Here is a 22,138-nt window from a genome sequence, read left to right as displayed (position 1 = left end):
CCGGGAGGCCCTGGCAGTCAGCCTCGCTCCAACTCCGCCGTTCTAGCCGGAGCTGCCCTCTCTCTGGTGCGGCGGGGCGTCCCGAGCCCAGCGAGCGCGGGAGCAGGAGAGGCAAGGCCACCCCTTACAGTTCTTGAATACAGTTGCCGTATGAAAAAAGGCTCGAAATACTTTGTTGGCCCCAAAGCTGGGAGGTGAGTACTTCAAATTGAAAAACAATTCCAAGCACAACTCCAACTCCAGTCCGTCTCCCAAATCCATTTCCCTCACCCAACAAAATTTACAGAACCGACCGACCTCCAGAAACAACTCCAGAGCGAAAATAAATAAATAAATAAAAAGTAAGTAACTTCCAGTTAGGTTAATATGTGTAACTGGAAAAGGCTAGTTACTAAGCATAGAGGACAGGCTGCCAATGGTCTCAAGCTGCTGAGGAGAATCGGTATCAGAATGTTAGCATTTTTTTCTGAGGTGAGGGGATTATGGACCACTTCTGTTTTCTTCTATTTTGCTGGTCTGTATTCCCAGCAATGAGTATGTATTACATCCATAGTAAAGTTTTTTTGTTTTTTTGTTTTTTAACATGCTGAGAAAGACAACAGTCCTGGGAGAAGATGAGGCTGGCCGGGATCAGAAGTGTTCTGATTCAGAAGTAGCTGCTCCTTGCATCTTATTACATCACTGTCACCTGTTTTAGGAGCAGAGTAGAGGGACAGAGGACAAATACACGATGGCAGGTATGGCTTCACCCTCGCCCCTGCCTGGGGAGTCAGAAGAAGGGGGTCAGATGGGGCTTGTGATGTGACAGCGCCCCTGCTCTCTGCTTCCTCCTGGCACTGGTCGTGCAGATCGCTGGGGTACCACCGTTCCCGCTCAGCTTTGGGCAGGTTACTTCTCTCCTCGTCCAACCATATCTCCTCCAAGATGGCTGTGAGGATTAGGTGAAATAACATAGGTAAAGCATCTGGTGCATTCCACCCGCCTCTCTCTTTCTCTTCTAGCAAGCTCTTCACCCGTCCTGTTCTTGTCACAAATGTTTCCTCTCAAACAAAACCTAAAGAATTGGCTGGTGTGACTATGCTGGGGAGGGTTAATTTTATGTGTCAACCTGACTGGGCCAAGTGATGCTTGGAGAGCTTGTAAACATTATTTTGGGGGAGCGTCTCTGAGGGTGTTTCTGGAAGAGATTGGCATTTGAAGTGGGAGAATGAGTAAAGCAGATAACTCCCATCAATGCAGGTGGGCGTGATCCGATCCACTGGGGTCCTGAATAGAACAAAAAAGGCAGAGGAGAGGTGAATTTGCTCTCGTTTTGAGCTGGGACATCCATCCTTTCCTGCCCCCCGGACATTGGCGCTCTTGATCCTCAGGCCTTTGGACCAGCTTTCCTGGGTCTTCAGCTTGCAGGCAGCAAATCATGGGACTTCTTGGCCTCCATAATCATGTGAGTCAATTCCTACAATTCCTATGATATCTATGTTATATAAATATCTTTACAAATATGAATATATCTAAAATATATTTTAAATTAAAATATAGTATATATAATGTATAGTGATATATTAATATTTATTGTATGGTGTATAATATAAAAATATTTTTAAATCTACATAAATATAATACATAGTATAAATATAAATTATATTTAAACATACTTGTATTATAACATAAGTATAAATATAATATATACATATGTAAATACTATTGGTTCTGTTTCTCTGGAGAACCTTACTATAAAAACCATAAACTGGGCTTTATTCAACTGCCATGGTAAGAGCCATGCTGCTAAGGGGCTTTTGCATTAGGAACATGTTGCCACCACCTCCTTGAGCTGGAAGATGCAAACAAAACTTGACCAAGTTCTCATAAAACTGTGTGCACTTGCTGTGCAGTTTGCTTGGAGTGCAAAATTCTTCTGTGTGACATTCTATCGTATATTTATGAGGTCATCTATTGTGTGCCTCCCCAGTGGATTGTAAGCTCATTTGATTTCCTCACCACTGTACTCCTGGTGCCTGGAACAGTGCCTGTCTCAAAGGAAGCACTCAATTTATAATTGTTTGATGAAGGAATGAATGAATGCTAATAGCTAATGTTCATTAGGCAGTTACTATGGGCCAGACACTGTTCTAAGTGCTTTTACGTTCTGAAGGCATATTCAGTTGTTGCCATGAACCCAGGCCACTATTATTATCGGCCCCATTTCATAGGTATGCTAAGTAACTTGCCCATGTTCTGACTTGGTATAAGAGGCAGAACTGGATCTCACCAAGATGGTGTGATTCTATAGCCCAAGCTCTTAGCCACTCTGGTGGTCGCTGGTGTGGTCGCTGGACCAGCTGCGGCAGCATCTCCTGGAAACTTGTTAGAAATGCTCATTATTCTTCCCCCCACCCCAAAACCACTGAATCTGAAACTCCAGGGGTGGGCCCAGCTCTCCGTGTTGTAACAAGCCCTCTAGGGGATTCTGATGCGCTCAAGCTTGAAAACCACCGCCTTATATTCTACTGCTTCTTAGTCTTGGAGCTCCTCAGGACTTCACTTTCTAAGAAAAAGAATGGGTACTCAAATGAGTTTTCTGGAAAAACAAAGGTGTCCTAGTAAATGTCATTTGTGTGTGGTTTTGCTTCTGTCTGTTCTGCTGTTAACTGAAGGTATAGTCCTTTAGGCAACTTAATTAATATCTCTTTGGACCTCAGTATTGGCATTCGTAAAATGGGTGGGGCTGAACTAGAGAGAGGGTTAATATTAAAAGCACCAGAGGATTTTTTAAAATTCCAGTGCCAGAAGTCCAGTCAGACCAATTAAAAGTGGCCTGGGGGTGTGACCCGGCAGTTGGCATTATAAAAGGTTCTCAGTTGATTCTGATATTCAGGCAGAGTTGAACTACTGCCCTAGGCTAAGCCAATCACAGCAAACCTAGTCCACTGATTGGCTTAAAGGGTGAGCCTGTGATCCAGTTCTGCCCAATGAGATGTAAGAGAGAATGGTGGTGGAGGGAAGGGGCATCTGGGAAACTTTTCTCATTACTTTGCCGATTTTTGCACTAGGTGATCTTTAGCTTTTCTCCCAGTGACAAAACTCTATCACTTTAAAGAGAAAGAGGGAGAGAAGACCTGAGTTCCAAGCTCACATGTCTTGTAAGTAGCCTGAAGTTAATATATAAAGGAAGAGGGTTGGGTGTACACTACGCCCTGCCTCAAGGGGGCAGAGCTTATAGATGAAAGATTTAAGCAGAAGAGGATTGTAGCAATGAAATACTGGATAGCTCACAGTCAGAATTCTGGGGACCCCCGCTTGGAAAATGGAACAGAGACAGGCCGTGGAACTGAAACCATGGTCAAAATTACTCCACGGAACGAAACTAGTAAGAAGACTGTTTTTGCTGCCGACTCTCAGAGGCTACTGCCCGCCCACCCCACGCCGCGCTGACCCTACAAACTGGATGTTGCTTTAACCATTTCTACTGTCAGAAAGAATTCATTTCTCTCCTGTACTAGAGTCTTCCTAAAGCTAGTGCCACATTAAAAACCTGGGGAGGGACTTTCCTGGGGGTCCAGCGGTTAAGACTCGGCGCTTCCGCTGCAGGGGGCGCGGGTCCGATCCCTGGTCTGGGAACTAAGATCCTGCATGTCGCGTGGTACAGCCAAAAATTAAAATAATAATAATAATAAAAAAAAATAAAAATAAGAACCTGGGGAGACATGCCTAATTGGCCAGGCCTGGGTCACATGCTAGTAAGTACCAGGTATATAGCTTGAGTAGTGGGAAGTGACATCTGCCTGCCACCGAGACTTGTGAACTGGTGACATCCCTGAATATAGGAGAGGGATTGCAGCCATAAGGGTCACAACTGTCCACCACGCCAGCACCCAGCCATGAGGGACAGCGACCAAATGGTGCCAGCTCTTCTGATTTTTCAAGAAAAACCAGAAACTTGGATTTGTATGTGAAATTCTCGTATGTTAAACATCGACAACTAATTAAAAAAAAAAAATCTGCTGGCCAAGCAAAAACACCGTCAGAGCACTTGTGACTTTTGATTTCTCAAGGACAGATGATCAGGCAAAAGATATAGCGATTCCTTCTTACGCTCTGCCTAGATTTTAGACCTTCTGGGGGATTAAGGCAAATCAAGCTGCTCTCTCCATGTGAATTGTGACATTGATGAGCACAGGCACAAACTTTTCTTATATAATCAGAACCAGATTTGGAAATGCTTTAATAAAATATCAGGTCCTGGAGATGGCAGGATCAGAGTTTGCAAACAAAATTAACAACAAAAGGCATTTGCTCTTAAAATTGGATTAGGGAAAGGGAACCCTGAATTTTATTATTCTCAGCTTTGGAACAAACTTGGCCTTGGACACAGCACTTACTGCCTTAGTTTATTTTTAAGACTTGTTCTTATGAGAGAATGGGATTCAGGCTATCTTTGGAAGAGGCTGGCAGAAGAAAATCAAACTGGGTCTTTCTCCTGAACATGTTTATACTGGTGAAATCATGTTTAAATGAAGAGCTAGGACTTGAAGGAGGGAAAAATCTCAAAGGGCAATTTGAAGAGTGTGTATAAGAGGAAGGGCCATCTTCTTTGGTGACCATGGCAAGATCATTGACTGACAAAGAATTTAAGTCCTCAGGTCTTTTGGGGTTACTTGTCCCCTACAACTAGTTTCTCTTGTCAGAAGTCCAAAAATGCCCTACATCAGAACTTAGGGAAATTCATTCAGCATCCCCTAAACATTTGTTGATTGAATAACTAATGAAATGGCTATTTACAGATTCCTGAATTTGATTCTCTTTGAGATTGAAAGGATAACTCATATGAATTTGCTCCATGCCACTTGCGCTCAAAATTTTCAGTTTTTCTACATTAAATATATCTGGCTCAAGGTCCTCTACTGCTCCTTCCACAGGCCAAGGCAGTTTGGAAATTTAATCTCTTGGGGGTTGGGAGTTGGGTTCCTTCCCTTCTGTAGGGTCATTCAAGAAGTCTAAGAGGTTGTGGGGAAACAGGCCAGAACACTTGGGGAAGGGCTCTTAGTCTTCAGTTCTTTACATAGTCTGTTGGAATAGATGCTCTTCATACAGACTGGAGTGAACCCTTTGAAGATGGACAGTTCTGTTGCTAATAGTGTCCTTTCCCTCAGCATACAACTCAGCCACCCAGAACTTTTGTCATTCCTCCCAATGCCACAGAGCATGAAGTTTAGACTTTCCTGTGCCCCCCCCTTCGAAGTCCTCCCACCTCCTCCCCCTTACCCACTACTGCTCCGAGTGAGGCCCCAGGACCCATAGTATTACCAGGGAGCTTGTTAGATATGCAGAGTCTCTGGACCCACTCCAGACCTCCTGAATCAGACTTCCATTATAACAAGTTCTCCGGGCAGTTTGTGTGCACATTGCAGTTGATAAACTGTATTGCGTAATCTGTCTCTCTCCCGCCATCTTGCTCCCCACTGCTGCTCTGCATCCCGAGCGTGGAGCTTCAGGGAGCCTGGCCACTCCTCTCTCACACGCACTCCCACCCCTGCCCCTCTAAGGGCCTGGAATCTTGATAATTCACTCAAGTCCCTAAGATCCTAGGCATTCTAGCTCCCTTGAGCAAGGCAAGCCCAGCACCCCAGGACTCTAAGACTTAATTACTTGGGGGAAAAAAATCCCTCTTAGTCATTTGTGATGAGCCTAGAGTAGAAAATAAGTCCAGTTTATTCTTAATTATATTATTCTGTCACATTAATAATAGGCCCTCCAGGCTGGTAAAATTTTAAAAATATTTCTTCTTCTGGAATCCTTCCTAATTCTCCCTACTTGGAGTCCAGCATCATTGCCTTGTGCTAGAATCTCCGGGGTCATTGGGATTTAAAAAGAGAAAAGGGTGTCAATAAAGAGGTGATGGAAGTGTAGTTACACTGACCTGGCTCTGTTCAGCATTGGTCCAGCCGTGAACCATACCGCCTTTGGGTTTGTGAGACTGAAAAGGCAGAGGCAAAAAAGCAGCTGGATGTGTACCTGTCATTAAGATCTGTGTGCTGAACAAGGGGACTGTTGACTACCCACTCCCATCATAGTAGGGACCCTGGGGGATGTAAGGAAGTGAGAAATAGACCTTAATATTGGCAAAAGACCACAGATTCAATTCGAGGACGAATAGTAATAAGAAAATGCAAATTACTGTCATTATTTACATTGCATGGCAGAGTTACACACACTTTATTATACAGTGCATGCTACACAGAGAACTGCTATTTATAGACATTTCATCCCATTCCTCCAATCCCCCTAAACTCACTCTTTCAAAGTATTTGGCCCAAGTTCAATGGCAATGTGATTAAAAAAAAAGTGAATTTAAAATCAATGTAATGTTGAAAAGTACAGCAAGAGAGTACTACTGAACACCGAAGAGCCAAGGCTGCCTCAGGTCAGTCTGGAGGAGGATTTTTAAACCTGAAAATATTTTAAGTGTTTCAAAGATATAGATGGTTAAAAAAAATATATAGGGCTTCCCTGGTGGCGCAGTGGTTGAGAATCTGCCTGCCAGTGCAGGGGACACGGGTTCGAGCCCTGGTCCGGGAGGATCCCACATGCCGCGGAGCAACTGGGCCCGTGAGCCACAATTACTGAGCCTGCGCATCTGGAGCCTGTGCCCCGCAACAAGGGAGGCCACGATAGTGAGAGGCCCGCGCACCGCGATGAAGAGTGGTCCCCGCTTGCCGCAACTAGAGAAAGCCCTTGCACAGAAACGAAGACCCAACACAGCCATAAATAAATAAATAAATAAATTTAAAAAAAAAATATATATATATATATATATTTTTTTAACAATTTATCTTTTTATTATGAATTTTTTTTAACATTTTCATTTTCAACCAGTGGCTTTTGTACTATTTTAGACAATGCCTTAGAGTCTTTTTTTTTTTTTTTTTTGGCTGTGCTGGGTCTTAGTTGCGGCCTATGGGCTTCTTCAAAATATATTTTTAAAAATTCTTTTGACTTGGAGAAAGTGTGTTTTTTAAAAAGGGAGGCACCTCAGAATTAAATCTTGTTCTAAACTAAAGAGACTTGGCAGATGTGCAAGAAATTAAAATATCTGGCATGTTCATGAATATGAGGACTGGACAATTGTATCTTGAAAAAGTCTTGAAATTTAAAGGTCATTTAAAGTACAGATTTAAAAAAAATTTTACAAAAGCAAATTTCTTACTTAAAGGGGTATCTAATTAAATTTTCCTGAGTCTCATGGAAGTAGATTATTTTATACCCTCTGCTTTAATTTTTTTTCACAATTTAATTTAAGGGGTATTGAATAAAGAGAACATATTCAATATGTCATATTTTGGCAAATGTCAACCAGAACTGGCTTGTTAAATACGGGTTATCTTCAACTTGTGCCAATTAATTAATTAAAAATGTTTTCTTAATGCTAAATTCAAATAAGTTCTTGGTTTTGATACAACTTCTGATTTTCTTCTGTTGCTCAGGTGATTTGAAATTATAATTGAGAATAAATTTTGCAAAATTAACACATAAAAGGGCATCATTGGAAATGTTTTCCACTGCATAATGCCAACTGCCGTGGAAGTGGTTGGCGTATTTGGATAGTCACGAAACTTAATTCCATACGTACATATTTCAAAATTATCCATCTGCTTAACACCAGGAAGGGTTGCAGTGGTAAGATCTTGGTGTACCCGACTGTGGAGAACTCGGCGTGGTAAAATTTGCAAAATCAAAATCGTTGTTTCTTAAAAACAATTAGTGGGATTAGAAAGTTCTTCCAAGCCTACAATATGGTACATCAGAACAAGAAAACAAGATAATTTATTCATGTCTCCCCATACTCCTAAGTGACCACCAGGGAGAAGACATACACAGAGGTAAGGAACTAAAGGTAATCACCCACGGGAATTTCCCCCGTCCAGTAGCTAGGACTCTGTGCTTCCACCGCAGGGGGCATGGGTTCCATCTGGATCATGGCATGGCTCAGCCAAAAAAAAAAAAAAAGGAAAAATAAATAAATAAAAAAGGACTTTGGAAATTATTCTGAGATGGGAAAATGTAGTAAGTCAAGCCATATAGAATTGCTGTTTAGAAAATAAACAAGCAAATAAATAAGTAAAGGTAATCCCCCAGATCCTAAGGAGGAGTTGAATTTAACTTAAGCTTTAATGTTAATCAAGTGAGATTGTGCCTTCTCACTTGAAACTGTTAAGTGCTGAATAATGACAGTGACATTTAAACGCAGCCCTAAGCGTATTTATATTAGGAAAATACCTTGACATCTTTAGTCTAAGTATTATAAACTATCCTAATACTAGTTATTAAGTTATCCTAAACTGTCGTTAATAAACTTCCCCCTTTGATTTGTAGCAACTTTATAAACAGAATGGGTGCTATGTATTTAGTTGGGTAAAGCAACTGCGGTAGATTGCCTGCAAAGATGGCTGCCAACAATTCCTCCTGTCGCTGTGGATGGGGACCTCTTCCCCTCTCAAGAGGTGGAATCTATTTCTTCACTCCTTGGAGGCTGGCCTTTGACTTGCTTTGACCAATGGAATGTGGCAGAATCTGGTGGAAATACTATTCTGGAACTTCCCAGCTGAGGCCTGGAAGGTTCCACTTTAACCAGCGTGGGACACCATCTGCCATGTCTAGAAGTCCAGGCTATCCTGCTGGAGAAAGAGGCCAAGGCAGGGGAGTCCGGGAACTCAGCTGACAGCCAGGAGGCCCCGTGCACACTAGGAAGTCCAGCCAGCCCCACAAGGAAGGAGGCCCAGCCGCGCAGTCCCCAGTCGTTCAAGCCGTTCCAGCTGAAGCGCCAGCCCTGTGAGTGAGGCCAGCGTGGGTCCTCCAGCCCCACATGAATGCACCCCAGCCGGCACCGCACGGAACACAGATGAACTGCCCCTCAGCCCTGACAGAGTTCCTGACCCACAGACTCAGGAACAAATTAAACGATTGTTATTTTAAGCCATTGCGTTTAGGGGTGGTCTGTCATGCAGCAATAGATAACTGCTACAGTGACAATTCTCCAAATCCTTAAAATTGGGATTTACCAACTCTCAAAACTTTCTTGGAGGCTGAGAAGAAAAGCCAGGTAGACTATTCATTAACCAAAGCTGACATAACTAAGAGAATTTATTTTCTTTCTTTCTTTTTTTTTTTGACAGCAACCCGCGGCTTGCAGGATCTTAGTTCCCTGACCGGGGATCAAACCTGCACCCCCTGCATTGGAAGGGTGGAGTCTTAACCGCTGGACTGCCAGGGAATTCCTAAGAGAATTTTTTTTTTTTTAATTGATAGACTTTTACTTTTTTTTTTTTTAAGTATCTGTTTATTTATTTATTTATGGCTGTGTTGGGTCTTCGTTTCTGTGCAAGGGCTTTCTCTAGTTGTGGCAAGCGGGGGCCACTCTTCATTGCGGTGCGCGGGCCTCTCACTATCACAGCCTCTCTTGTTGCAGAGCACAGGCTCCAGATGCGCAAGCTCAGTAATTGTGGCTCACGGGCCCAGCTGCTCCGCGGCACGTGGGATCTTCCCAGACCAGGGCTCGAACCCGTGTCCCCTGCATTGGCAGGCAGACTCTCAACCACTGCGCCACCAGGGAAGCCCCCTAAGAGAATTTTTAAAAGTCCTTTTGAAAAAGCTTTGTGACTGTGCTCATAAACTATTTCAGTGGCTGATATTTCTGTCATGGAGAGTGACTTATTTATAAGTTAGCTAACGTGTAACCTTGACTAGAGCAATGACAAAAGTAGTCACTTTAATACTTATCTAATTCTTACTTGGTATTATGTTAAGGAGAAGTTCCAAGTAAGCTATGAGTGAGGATGAACAGTATTACAAATACTGCTACAGCATCCCAAGGCTGCAAATATTATCTGTATAAAGTACACAGTATACTTGTATAGCAATAGAATGTTTATAGGCATATATTCCTAGATCTAAGACCAAAAGTAATTTATCTAGGCCTAAAATAGGTTTGAAGCAAGTTAGAATTTTCGTTCAAATTGTAGATGTGACTTGCATTACTAGTACTGAATTTTTAAAAACTTAGCTACCTAGTGTTACCAAGTTTGCCAGTCTTTTGACAACAGTTTTTATGGAAACATTGCCAGCAGTTTTGTCGACCTCAAGATTTTTTTTATCTGCAAGACTGGGTTAGATTTTTTTTTTTTTAAAGAAGAGCATTTAAATGAGCAGGTGACATATAGATTAAATACTAACTATATTTGGTGCCTGTTCACTAGGAAATTACAAAAAAAAAGATAGGATAGGAGCTGAAAAAGAGCCAATAATAAGAGCCAAAAACTAAGGGAAAAAAAGAATAGTTTATACTGAGAAATTATTAGCATAAGGCATCTTGTTCTGTAATGTAACTTGTAAATGTAAGAGAACAGGAGAGAGGTGGTAAATATACAGAAAATAAGAGGAGAACAAAGTGACTTAAAAAAATAGACTCATGCATACAGAATGAGGGAAAGATCTGAAAACTAGTCCACTGGCTTTCCATTTTGGGCAATATTCTGGACTAGATAATCTAAAAACTTTCCCACATTTGATAGTCAACTAGAAATACCGGAGAAAATAGAGATAATCTTCTGGAGTCAGAAAAAGAGGGTATGAAATCCAGAGTAGCGGGAGGAGATCTTTGATTTTTAAAGGTGCCAAAGGAAAGAGGGGGGAATTCCCTGGCAGTCCAGTGGTTAGGACTCTGCACTCTCACTGCAGAGGACCCAGGTTCAATCCCTGGTTGGGAACTAAGGTCCTACAAGATGTGCGGCACGGCCAAAAAAAAAAAAGAAAAAAAAGAAAATAACCTAAAAACCAACCAACCAAACAAACAAACCAAAGGACAGAGGGGACAAAGTTTCGGGGGAATTGGAACTGTGGCCTCCACACAAACAAGGACCCTCAAAGAGCTCCACTCTTACGGAAGGGAGTGGGGTTCTAGAAAAATCTGCCCAGCCAGCATAGGGCGATAACTTGGATGTTTATCTCTCCTTAGGTGGGCCTGGGTGGGCAAGAAATGTCCCCTCTGAATTTGTCACAGTACGACCATACTCACATAGGTTTGGGTTTTAATTTATACTGTGGGGAACCGCCAAGCGAAGAAAGTAGCTAAACACAAGCTCTGGAAGGACAAACCTTCAGCCTTGACATACAGAATTCCCACAAATAAAGATCAACTCGTTTGAAATTACAAAACACACAAGGAAACAATTCACCATGAGCAAGAGACAAAAGAAACAATAAACAGCAAGATAAGTTGCCAATCGCTTCAGATAATTATATTTTTAAAGACTCCGTTAAAATAAATTGGATCACATCTATTTGTACAGCACGGGAAAATATAGCCATTATTTGGTAATAAGTTTAACTGGAGTATAATCTGTAAAAATATTGAATCACTGTTTTGTATAGCTGAAACTAATATTGTAAATCAATTATATTTCAATAAAAATTAATTAGTAAAATAAAACTAATTTTAAAATAAAATTAAAAAAATAAATTGGATCACAGTGATTAAAGCCATAAATAAACGAATAAAAACCACGAGAAGAGAACGACTCTTAAAATAGATAAGGTACTTTTAAAAAAGAAAGTAGGATGCCTGTATTTTGGTAAGCGATCTTTCTCTTTTTTTATCACTGTCAGTGGAACCAAATATTCAACATGAGACTGTACCTACGCATTTGTGTATTAACTAGAAGCAGTAAAATTTCCCCATGAGTCATTCATTGTCATCCTTTCAGCAAACATTTATTGACACCTGCAGTGGGCCACCAACTGTGCTATGCCTTGGGGGTACAGCAGGTGAAGGAGAAAGACCCTCAAGTGGATGAGAGAGAAGGGCAGGCAACACAGACACTGAGTAAGTTAATTACTAGTGTGATGCACGTCCCCAGGGTGAAAGAAAGTAAAGGGAGACCCAGGCTGGGAGGAGCCAGGAAGGACCCTGAGGAAGTGATGTTTCAGCAGAAACTGAAGAATGAGTAAAATTTACCCGGATTCCAGACAGGCTTGTGCAGTGAAGAGTCTGCAAGAAGACCACTAAGGCGGAATGAAGAAAGCCCATGGGGGTGTGGAATGTGTGTGTAGACCATCAGCACTCAAGGCTGATTCTGGATGAGGGGCCAGCTTCTGAAAATCTTCATGCTAGGCCAGGCAGTTGGGATTTGGATTTATCCTGCAGGGCCTTGGGGAAATTTGGGAGAGGAGAGATCATCAAACTTATGCTTTGGAAAGATCATTCTGGGGATGAGGTGCCCAATGGTTTAGTAAAAGGTAGAGCTGTCATTCCTCAAGGTTGTTGTAAACAGGACTTGAGCTGCAAAAGGAAGTTCCTATCCTGCAAGTTTGGGGAGGGGGGGAACACTTGAAACAATTTTGATGAGCACCAATAGGGAAATGAAACAGTTAAGAGGAAGTGAGCTTGGCAATGTATCTATTGTGCCTTCCTAAATGGAAAAACAAGCATAAGAATAATCTGCAGACCATGCTCCCATTTTTTAAAAAAGGGAAACAAAACCTAAAACTGCCCCTGTACTTGTGTGCATAGTAAAAATATGTATTAACGTGAAAAATAGTCTGAAAGAGCTACCAGCCTCCTCTTCTGGTGTTTCTGGTTTCTATCCTCAATAGTTGGGGGAAAACAATAACAATGATAGCTCCTTTTTTCACATTCACCACTAATTGTCTAAAGAGATGAAAAGAGAAAAACTTAAAATTACTCCTAGGTCACTATCATGATCCCCTCACTGGAAAGTGAGCTCCCCGGAAGTAAACCATGTGTTCTGTTTATCTTTGAATTTCTCCAGTGGGCAGCACATAAATGCCCAATAAACGTGTATCAGAGGGCTTCCCTGGTGGCACAGTGGTTAAGAATCTGCCTGCCAGGGCTTCCCTGGTGGCGCAGTGGTTGAGAATCTGCCTGCCAATGCAGGGGACACGGGTTCGAGCCCTGGTCTGGGAAGATCCCACATGCCACGGAGCAACTGGGCCCGTGAGCCACAGCTACTGAGCCTGCGCGTCTGGAGCCTGTGCTCTGCAACAAGAGAGGCCGCGACAGTGAGAGGCCCGCGACCGCGATGAAGAGTGGCCCCCGCTCGCCACAACCAAAGAAAGCCCTCGCACAGAAACGAAGACCCAACACGGCCAAAAATAAATAAAATAAATAAATAAATTGAAGAACAGTTTAAAAAAAAAAAAAAAAAAAAAAGAATCTGCCTGCCAATGCAGGGGACACGGGTTTGAGCCCTGGTCCGGGAAGATCCCACATGCTGTGGAGCAACTAAGCCTGTGCGCCACAACTGCTGAGCCTGTGCTCTAGAGCCCGTGAGCCGCAACTACTGAGCCCATGTGCCACAACTACTGAAGCCCGTGTGCCTAGAGCCCGTGCTCTGCAACAAGAGAAGCCACCGCAATGAGAAGCCCGTGCACTGCAACGAAGAGTAGCCCCCGCTCGCCGCAACTAGAGAAAGCCCGCGCACAACAACAAAGAACCAAAGCAGCCAAAAGTAAATAAATAAAATAAATAAATTTATTTAAAAAAAAAGTGTATCGGGGACTTCCCGGGTGGTCCAGTGGTGAAGACTCCATGCTTCCACTGCAGGGGGTGCAGGTTTGGTCCCTGGTTGTGGAACTAAGATCCCACATGCCGCGAGGTGTGGCCAAAACACAAAAACAAACCAAAAAAAAAGTGTATTGGATGCAAGAAGGAGAATATGGGAATTGGGAATGCCCTAAAAGTTAGGAGGAAACCAGCAAGAGATGACTTTTTTGGGAATTAAATTCAACAAATATTTATTGAGCCCTTGTTGTGTGCCACCCTGAGCTGGCACGTAGGCTGAGGAGAGGCAGCTGTGTTTAGCAGCCTAAAGACCTAAATTAGCAACAAGCAAAGAAGGGTTAGAGAGACATGGTCAAGGGCACCAGCTTTGGAGTCAGGCAGACCCGGACTTGAGTAAGGAGTCTTCCACTCACCGGCTGTTTGGCCAGAGGTGAATAGCTCAATCTTTTGGGGCCTCTCGCTCATCTGCAAAATAAGGATTGTAAAAATAGTGCCTGCCTCAGAGAACTGTTGAGAGAAATAAATGAGATATTCATGTCAGGCACTTACCGCAGTGCTTGGGATAGAGTAAGCTCTCCATCCACGCGAGGTGTTATTGTAGACAAATGTAGGCATCAAGTTCATTGTATCTGTTTGGTGTTAATCTCACCAGCTACTCTAGAATATCCGTCTCTTTGGTGACTTTGGTAGGCAGGATAATGGCCCCCCAAAGATGTCCACTTCCTAATCCCCGGAACCTGTGACTATGTTACCTGACATGGCAAGCGGGACTTCACAGATATGATTAAGTTAAGGATCTTGCGATGCGGAGATTATTCTAGATTATCCCAGTGGGCCCAGTGTAATCACAAGAGTCCTTATAAGTGAGAGAGGGAGGCAGAGGAGTTAGAGAAAGATGTGACAATGGAAGCAGAGGTCAGAGTGATGTGATTGCTGGCTGGGGGCCACAAGCCAAGAATTGTGGGCAGTCTTTAGCAGGCAGAAAAGTCAAAGAAATGTATTCTCCTCTGGAGCCTCCAGAAGGAACAAAACCCTGCCAACACCTTCACTAGCTCAGCAAGATATTTTTGAACGTGCAATCTTCTGAACTGTAAGATAATAAATTTGTGTTGTTTTTAGCTACTATGTTCGTGCTAATTTGTTATAGCAGCCATAGCAGACTCATACGGTAAGGATGGGCCCTGGAGATGGTCCAGACCCTATTCAAGGAAGGACTTGCTGTCCAGCTGCTGGGAGCATGACCTGGAGACAGACTCTGCTGTCAGCTTCTTTGGGATCAGCCTCAGCTACAGAGAGCCGCCTCCTCCAAGTTCATGTCCTTTCTGGGGGAGCTCACACGTAGTAATTGAGGAAGGCAGGGATGAGAGAAACTATCCTTGAGGAGTGAGGTTAGAACAGTATTTTTGGGCATGCAGAGACTTGAAAAAAATTACCTCCCATTTACCCTCTTTTAGTAAGCTTTTGGAAATGTGCTCCAACAAAATGATAGAGTAAAGTGAGAACGAGAAAGTCAAGACTCCAGGGAAGGGGAGATTTTAAATGGGCGAAAATAAAGGGAATTCCGAGGACAATGGCAAAGAGATGATTCAAAATGACAGCTGTGTAGCAGGCCCCAAAGAGCAACTTGTCCAGATTGGAGCAAGAAAACAGACTCTGGGAGGAGGTCTCTGGGAAATAGATGAAACTGATTCTTTGAATGTAGAGAACATTTTGTTGATAGGCCTATGGCAGAGATGTCAGAGCACTTGGAGAATTACTTAGAAACAATAGTAAGAAAACCAGAGACATAAAAAAACCAAGTTAGTTATTAATTCTAGGAAAAGCAAAGGGTCGTGTAGGCAAGGAGGCATAGCCATAGTGCATGTACTTGGTTTGGCAGTAAACAGTATTTATGTGGTTGGAATAAAAACCTAACGTAAACATTTTCCACCCTCAAAGTGCTATGTAATGATGTTGGAGAGATAGGAGGGTAATGGGGAGTGATGTTCGTGTGGGAGAAATGAGCCAATAAACATTCTAAACTTGATAAATCAAGAAATGTCACTATAAGTTTCTCATTTAGAAGGGTGGTGGTAAGTACCAGGGGGAAAGATATAAGGGTTGAAGGCGGTTGCCTTTAATGAACAGGACCTGAAAGGTGAGATGGGGAAGGGGAGGACAGAGGGGTCTTTTAAATTAAGTGCCTTTCAAGTGTATTATTTCATTTTTTTCTTTGTTTGGTTTTTTTTTGGCTGCGCCGCGTGGCCAATGGGATCTTAGTTCCCTGACCAGGGATCGAACCCGCGCCCCCTGTAGTAGAAGCGCCGATTCTTCACCACTGGACCACCAGGAAAGACCCGCAACTATATTATTTTGAATAAATCATTTAATACTTTGAAGAAGTGATATGTACTATAATATATTTGACTACAGTAATAAGTAAGTGAATGATATTTTGAAATGTAAAAAATTAATTAATACTTGCTTTGGTGCACTTTTAGGAACAATTAGAATTGTCTCATGAAACTGAAGGCTTGGCAAAGTATTCTCAACATAGGGGTCAAGCACATAGACTTTGGTTTTTTTGTTGTTTTTTAAAATTTTTGTGGGAGTATAGTTGATTTACAATGTTGTGTTAGTTTCTACTGTACAGCAAAGTGAATCAGTTATACATATAAATATGTCCACTCTTTTTTAGATCCTTTTCCCATATAGGTTATTACAGAGTACTGAGTAGAGTTCCCTGTGCTGTACAGTAGGTCCTTATTAGTTATCTATTTTATATATAATAGTGTGTATATGTCAATCCCAGTCTCCCAGTTTATTCCTCCCCCCTCTCTTTCCCCCTGGTAACCATAAGTTTGTTTTCTACATCTGAAGTACATAGACTTTGGAGTCTGACAGTCACTTTTTAGCCTCCGCTCTGCCAGGTGCTGTGTGACCTTGGACAAATCACTTAACTTCTCTGAGCCTTGGTTTTTCTTGGCTACAGAATGGGGATATCAATAATACCCAAGTCACAGGAATGATTTGAGAATTAAATGAGACAAAAATAAGAACAATAATAACTAAGGAACTGTGCTAACCACTTTATACATGTTATCTCATTGAATCTTTATGACTTGCAAAATTTGTGAAGGGCATCATATCACAACGTCTAATTGTATAATTATTTTTTAAATTAATTAATTAATTAATTTTACTTTTTATTTTTTTGGCTGCGTTGGGCCTTCATTGCTGCACGTGGACTTTCTCTAGTTGTGGCGAGCAGGGGCTACTCTTCACTGCGATGCGTGGACTTCTCATTGTGGTGGTTCCTCTTATTGCAGAGCATGGGCTCTGGGCGTGCAGGCTTCAGTAGTTGTGGCGCACAGGCTCAGTAGTTGTGGCACATGGGCTTAGTTGCTCCTTGGCATGTGGGATCTTCCCGAACCAGGGCTCGAACCTGTGTCTCCTGCATTGGCAGGCAGATTCTTAACCACTGTGCCAGCAGGGAAGCCCAAATTGTATAATTATTAATTGTTTAATGTTAGCAGTTTTCCGTTAGTATTTCAATGGGAATGAAGATGAATAGGAGATACAAAATGAAAAAAAGATAAACTCAGTAGCATTCTGCTTATTTTGAGACCAGATTTGCACTGTCCTCTGTCCTCCCATTACCCATAGTCTTGAACATGAAATAAAAAGAAAAATGTCCCCAGGGCATCAAAGTTCTGTTCAAAAGTGACACCTTTTTGGTTTAGCACTGCATTCTTTTTTTAAATTGTGGTAAAATATACTTAACGTAAAGTTTACCATTTTAACTGTCAGTGCACAGTCCAGTGACATAAGTACATTCGCATTGTCATGCAACCATCACCACCATCCATCTCCAGAACTTTTCATCTTCCCAAACTGAACCTCTGTACCCATTAAACAATAACTCCCCATTGCCCCTTCTCGCAGCCCCTGGTAACCATTATTCTACTTCTGTCTCTATGAATTTGACTATTCTAGGTAATCAACATAAGTGCAATCGTACAATAGTTGTCCTTTCATGTCTGGCTTATTTCACTGAGTATAATGTCTTCAAGGTTCACCCATGTTGTAGTATGTATCAGAATTTTATTCTTTTTTTAAGGCTGAATAATGTTCCACTGTGTGACTAGACCACATTTTGTTTATCTATTCATCCACTGATGGACATTTGGGTTGTTTCTACCTTTTGACCACAGTGAATGATGCTGCTATGAGCATTCATGTGCAAATATCTGTTTGAGTCCCTACTTTCAATTCTTTTGAGTATGTGCTCAAAGTGCAATTCCTGGATCATATGGTAATTCTATGTTTGATTTTATGAGGACCCGTCATACTGTTTTTCACAGTGGCTGTATCACTTTATATTCCCACCAGCAGCGCACCAGGGCTGCAACTTCTCCACATCCTCACCAACACTTGTTTTGCACATACATTCTTGTGCCTGTACGGAAGAGATTCTGTTGTATAGATTTTTAGAAATGGAATTGCTGGGTCAAATGCATATACCCTCCAGAAGGTTGTACCAATTTACACTCCCACCATTAGTGTATAGAAGTTCTTATTTGCCATTTCCTCACCCACCTTAGATAATATTGTACTTAATATTTGCTATGCAGATGGACAAAAAATAGCTCAGTGCTTAAATTTGTATTTTTCTGATTGCTATGGGAGTATCTTTTTGCATTGTTATTGGCTACCCATGTAATTTCGCTATGGTTTAATCAGTTTTCTATTGGTGGACACTTAGCTTGGTTACCAGCCCACTGCGTATGTGAAATGGCCAAAGAGGAGTGTGAGTTTGGGAAGCTATTAGAAATGCGTCCAAAGACAATAAAATGACTACAGAGACATTCAGAATGATAACCCTGAGTCATCAAGTAGTTACGCGGGATTTAGGAAGTAGAAAAGTGTTTTACAAAGAGTTCTATCAAAAGTGGTTTAAAATATGAAGGCTTGGTAATTTTTGAAAGCTACCATTTACTGAACATCAACCACGTGTCACCCTCTGTGTTAGGGGATTTTCATACATCATTATATCATCATGGCTCGAACAGGCATCCTCTCATTTTACAGTTGTGGAGACGGATTCTGGAGGTGTGCCCAAGGTCACAAAGCATAGTAGGTGAGTGGGTAGTGGATACCAACCCAAATCTATCTGTCGCCCTTGAGAGTGACATCTGAAGTGGGTCCTGGAGCCTTGTGGAGATAGAAGTGTGGACTGCCCGGACCATGACTCCCAGTGTCTTGAATATCCTGGGGCTTTTTGTTTTTGTTTTTGTTTTGTTCTTTTGTGAGTGTGTGTGCAAATCCAGAGTCAGTAAACTTTCAGACAAAGACCTGATTGCAGTTCTGCACAAAGTGTGCGCCGTGACTTCACTAGGAAGGGACTTAAGGGGCTGCTTAGATGCAATATATGTATATATTTTAAAAGTGTAATGGAGATCACTGTTTTATTTTTTTAATAAATTTATTTATTTTTGGCTGCGTTGGGTCTTCGTTGCTGCGAGCAGGCTTTCTCTAGTTGCGGCAAGCAGGCTTCTCATTGCGGTGGCTTCTCTTGTTGCAGAGCACGGGCTCTAGGTGCGCGGGCTTCAGTAGTTGTGGCACGTGGGCTTCAGTAGTTGTGGCTCGCGGGCTCTAGAGCGCAGGCTCAGTAGTTGTGGCACACGGGCTTAGTTGCTCTGCAGCATGTGGGATCTTCCCGGACCAGGGCTCAAACCCATGTCCCCTGAATTGGCAGGCAGATTCTTAACCACTGCACCACCAGGGAAGTCCTAGATACAATATTAAATGGCACTGAATCCCCCAACGAGGAAGTTATTCCCCTCTCATTCCCTTGCAATCATTTCATGAAGGAGAAGGTCTCCACGTGGTGCTAGAAAGACTGTAACACCTCTCCAACCCTTGCCGATTTTTTTTTTTAAAAGATGCTGCTGCAAATTCAGAGCTTCAACAGCTAACAGTGTCTAGGTAGAATTTAATAACATTTTTTAAATTATATTTACTTTTATAGTTATCATCTAGTTATGCAAGATACCTATTTTTTTCATTCACTTGAATGAAATTAATTTCCCTTTTAAAATAAATTCACAGGCTTCCGATTAAATTGTTTTTAAAAATCAATTAAAAAATAAAATAAAATAAATTCACTTTTGTAAAAACCGTGAGTCACTTTATAGAAAACTAGAAGCATATGCTGTGTCAGATTGTAAAATAATTGGGCAAAAATTGTGCATAAAGATAATATTCAAATGAAGTTTTGGAGACACTACTCTAGTGGATCCGTAACAGCAGTATCTGGGCTTCACGGGTATCGTTATTTGTTAAGTCTGTTCATGCTTTTCTAGCTTTAGGGTACATCATGGCCCCATGGGATGCTTGTTAAAATGCAGATCCCCAGGACTTTAACCCCAGAGAGCCTCAGTAAGTCCCAGGTGGGATCTGAGATTTTGCAAATTTTTTTTTTTGGCCGTGCCGCACGGCTTGCAGGATCTCAGTTCCCCAACCAGGGATTGAACCCTGGCCACAGCAGTGAAAGCCCGGAATCCTAACCACTAGGCCACCAGGGAACTCTCTGGGATTTTGCAATTCTGATGTAACTGGTCAGCCTGGGGCACTTGTAGAAATTCTGAACTGGATCTTCCAATTTTAGCCCAACACAGATTAAAAAAAAAAAAATGGGTTTGTGACAGTGCTACATGTGTGTAAACCTGCCATGCTACAAAAATGCTTTTGCCTTTGTGCTACTGTTGTGTTTCCAGGGGCAGAAGCAGTTATAACTAATGTTCAGGCAGCGTTCTAAGCACTTTACACAAGTTGAGTCACTGAATCCTCAGTGCCACCCCAGGAGGCAGACTATTATTACTCTTATTTTACAGGTGAGGAAACCCAGATCCAGAGAGCTGAAATCCCTTGAATAAGGTCACAGGGCCAGGAAGTGGCAGGGCTGGGATTTGAACCTGGCCATCCAGCTCCAGGTCGGTATTTTTCCCTGTAGGAGCCTCTTACCTCTCCTGGACCCCAGCTCTACTTGTGATGATAAAGGATCATCACCTCCTTCAATTCGACATCTTCTTGTCATCCTATCAGGAAATCAGACTTTTTATTTAAAATCAGAAATATATTGATATTTGGATTGAATAAATAAACGAATCAATGACTAGGTGAATGTCCCAGGATTGAGGACGATTCACCTTCTAGCTCATTTGAAACCGGGGACCGGGTCTGTCTTTAAAAACAAAAAGCCAACATTTGTACTTCTTTTGATGAAAAAAAAAAGTGTTCTCAATTTACCAAGAAAACTAAACTGGTACCGATTTATCTGATTCTGTGCACAAAAAGCACAAGACAGGGGAAAACCTGTGATCTGTCCCACTCAACATTTCTAATTTTCTCCTCCATTTCTTCAGAGAAAAGGAAAGTCCAAAAATCGCAGACGAGACTTGTAAAGGACCTTCAGTTCCATTTTTCTGACTTGGGTACAAAATGAGGCTCAATAAACTCCAGGTCTATACCTTTCAGAAGGCAATCAAATTTTGGATGACTTGAGGCTCATCCAGGATGACGTGGGCAATTTTGTTCCCTCACCACATGCATTTCTTTTTTCTTTTTCTTTTTTTTCCCCCAAGTCACAGATGGGTGCTGGAAGCTGAGCCAACACTGGGCCACCAGGCAAGTTGCAGACAGCTGTGGTGGGGTGTGAAGAGGAGGCATATTCTGCTTTTATCGGCCAGACAGACGGCCCACGTGTGAACTGGAGGCGGTGGTGGGCTTCATCTCTGACCCGGGCACAACTGACCTCAGCAAAGGTCTGGTACCAAGGTAGGTAGCGTGCCTTGAATATGCACAGACTATGGAACAGGTTTTGTTTTTCCTGCCAGCAGATGCTTTTTTGCACCGTTGAATTGCTCTGGTGGAAGAGAGCTTACAAGCAGGAGCACATGGAAAATGCATGGCCAGGATGTTAGCAATTGCGTCACAGTTGCACTTTGCAAAGGGGTGATCACTTTGAACAGTGCACACACATTCACATGACAAACCATTAAGACTCCGGCCCGGGGAAACAGCATGTGTTCTTTATCAGATGGCTTCCTTAGGCCCAAGCACACTGTGGACTGGAGCCCTTCACACCCATTAAACAAACGTGCGGTTAATGTCTTGATTTTATGAGGCGCTTTAGATGTCCTTTTGATAATGGAACAGTGGACTCCCCTCCAAAACAAAATAGATGATTTGCTCATGTGTTTCCAGCTGAGGAGAGCTTGTGTCTGTAGGGGTAGATATCGAGAACAACAAATGACATGTTAGTAACAGCTACAGAGATTTTCAACTTGTGTGCAGTTTGCTCTGTGACATCTGAGGCCAAAAAAGGGCGATTCTCTAAAAGGCAGCTGTAAAGCAGTAATTCTCAACTTTGGCTGCATATTAGAATTAGCTGGGGAGCTTTAAAAAATCCCAATGCCCAAGTTGCGCCCTAGACCAAAGAAGTCAGAATCTCTTGGGGGTGGGTAGGACCCAGGCATCAATACTTTAAAAAGTTTCCTGGGTGATTCCCACGTGCAGCAAAGG

At 42.3% G+C, this 22,138-nt stretch overlaps 1 long non-coding RNA gene across 1 annotated transcript; it reads left to right on the top strand.

Moving 5' to 3' along the window:
• The first annotated feature begins 70 nt into the window (after window positions 1–70).
• Window positions 71–21,385, top strand: LOC130704637 (uncharacterized). Its single transcript, XR_009005085.1, has 5 exons — window positions 71–194; window positions 596–737; window positions 1,240–1,444; window positions 20,449–20,547; window positions 21,199–21,385. It is a non-coding gene; the product is annotated as an uncharacterized LOC130704637 (long non-coding RNA).
• Window positions 21,386–22,138: the final 753 nt, after the last annotated feature.

Source organism: Balaenoptera acutorostrata, chromosome 13 (assembly GCF_949987535.1).
Source record: "Balaenoptera acutorostrata chromosome 13, mBalAcu1.1, whole genome shotgun sequence".
NCBI lineage: Eukaryota > Metazoa > Chordata > Mammalia > Artiodactyla > Balaenopteridae > Balaenoptera > Balaenoptera acutorostrata.
This window is presented reverse-complemented; position numbering and strand designations above follow the sequence as displayed.